The 1949-nt window shown below is 37.5% G+C and overlaps 1 non-coding gene across 1 annotated transcript; it reads left to right on the top strand.

Moving 5' to 3' along the window:
* Nucleotides 1-691: 691 nt before the first annotated feature.
* TRNAG-CCC (transfer RNA glycine (anticodon CCC)) lies at nucleotides 692-764 on the top strand. Its single transcript has one exon. It is a non-coding gene; the product is annotated as a tRNA-Gly (tRNA).
* The last annotated feature ends 1185 nt before the right edge of the window (nucleotides 765-1949 follow it).

Here is a 1949-nt window from a genome sequence, read left to right as displayed (position 1 = left end):
CTATCACCCCAATAGTTTGTTCTTTAGAGTTACACAGTGTTTAGTAAAGGAAGAAAAATCCTGTTGCTATCACAATTTATCCAAATTCCTATCTCTGAAGACAGCCATCTATAGGATAAAATTTAATGTAGTTTTGCGCAAAATTCCACCCTGTTCAACCATTTGTGTCTGGCTGCATTTTCCAAATGTTTCACAGAGTTTTACTGAACTGTTTCTGACACCAGTGGTGTGGCTACGAGAAATTATGCATCCGTGTCCATTTTCTAGTGGGTAAAAAGAGTCCTAATATTTTTCAGAATGTAAATATATCAGTTTTTAAAAACTGGTTATTATATCTGCTCTATTAAAAATTCTTCAAGCAGCAGAAGTTAAAGCCAAACTTAGTAAGACATTGATAGAAATCATGCCTAATTTCCTTCAGAAAAAGTTATTCTGGGGAATAGGTTGGAAGACCAGCAAGGAAAACCATTTTTCTCCAAAGAAGACCTGAGAAAAAAATAAATTTAACTGCAAAAGAGAGCTCTCCTGTTCACTGCAGGGTGTTGAGCAGAACATGGCCCCTGGCCTCTATCCAGTAGATGCCAATAATATACCCCTCAATAATTGTGACAGCCAAAAAAGTCTCTAGAAGGTGGGGGTGTGAGGATTTGATGAAGGAAGTCAAAAGATACAAATTTCCAGTTTGGGGACTTCCCTGGTGGTCCAGTGGCTAAGACTCCGCACTCCCAATGCAGGGGGCCCAGGTTCGATCCCTGGTCAGGGAACTACAACCCACATGCTGCAACTGATAGTTCACATGCCACAACTAAAGATTCTGCATGCTGCAACTAAAAAAAGGATCCCACACACAGCAACGAAGATCCCATGTGCCTTGACGAAGACCCAGCGCAGCCAAATAAATATTTTTTAAAAGACTAGATTAAAATTAATTAGGTAAATAAATTTTTTTTAAAAATGACGGATGTTCAGTAAACCTACTGTGGCCGTTATTTCATGATATAGGTAAGTCAAATCATTATTCTGTATACTTTAAATTTATGTAGTGGTGTTGTGTCAATTATATCTCTAAGACTGGAAGAAAAAAAATGTCTCAAGATATTCCCAGTGTCCCCTAGGGGACAAAATCACCTCTTTTAAGAGCTACTGGCATAGATATTCAACCACAGAGGAAGAGAGGAACAACCAGGTAAATATATTATCAATGAGATATCCACCTATTTAGAAGAATTACAAAGACTGATAAGAAAATGGAAAAGTCTTTCAGGAAGTTTTAAAGTGTTCACCTTTTGGTCCCCATAATTGTACTTGCCTGTTCAGTGATGTAATACTACTCAACTATAAAAAGCAGTGAAATAATGCCATTTCCAGCAACACGGATGGAGCTAGAGATGATCATATTAAGTCAGTTAGAGAAAGACAAATATGTGATATCACTTACATGTGGAATCTAAAAAAATGATACAGGGGACTCCCTGGTGGTCCAGTGGTTAGGACTTGGCACTTTCACTGCAGGGGCCTGTGTTCTATCCCTGGTCAGAGAACTAAGATTCCAGAAGCTGCGCAGTGCAGCCAAAAAAGAAAAAAGAAAAAGAAAAAGAATTTAAAAAATGTTTAAATGATACAAATGAACTTATTTACAAAACAGAAGTAGACTCACAGACATAGAAAATAAACTTATGGTTACCAAAGGGGATAGCAGGAGCGGCCATGGTGGGGGCGAGGTGCGGGGGGGCGGTGATAAATTGGAGTTTGGGATTAACATACACACTAAAAATATATATATACAATAGGTAAACAACAAGGACCTACTGTATAGCACAGGGAACTATACTCGCTATCTTGTAATAACCTATAATAGAAAATCTAAAAAAGAATATATGTGTGTGTAACTGAATCACTTTGCTGTACACTTGAAACTAACACAACATTGTAAATTAACTATAACTTCA

Source organism: Lipotes vexillifer, unplaced genomic scaffold (genome assembly GCF_000442215.2).
Source record: "Lipotes vexillifer unplaced genomic scaffold, Lipotes_vexillifer_v1.1 C26974241, whole genome shotgun sequence".
Classification (NCBI taxonomy): Eukaryota; Metazoa; Chordata; class Mammalia; order Artiodactyla; family Lipotidae; genus Lipotes; species Lipotes vexillifer.
Note: the sequence above shows the minus strand (reverse complement) of the source record. Positions and strands in the feature narration are given on the sequence as shown.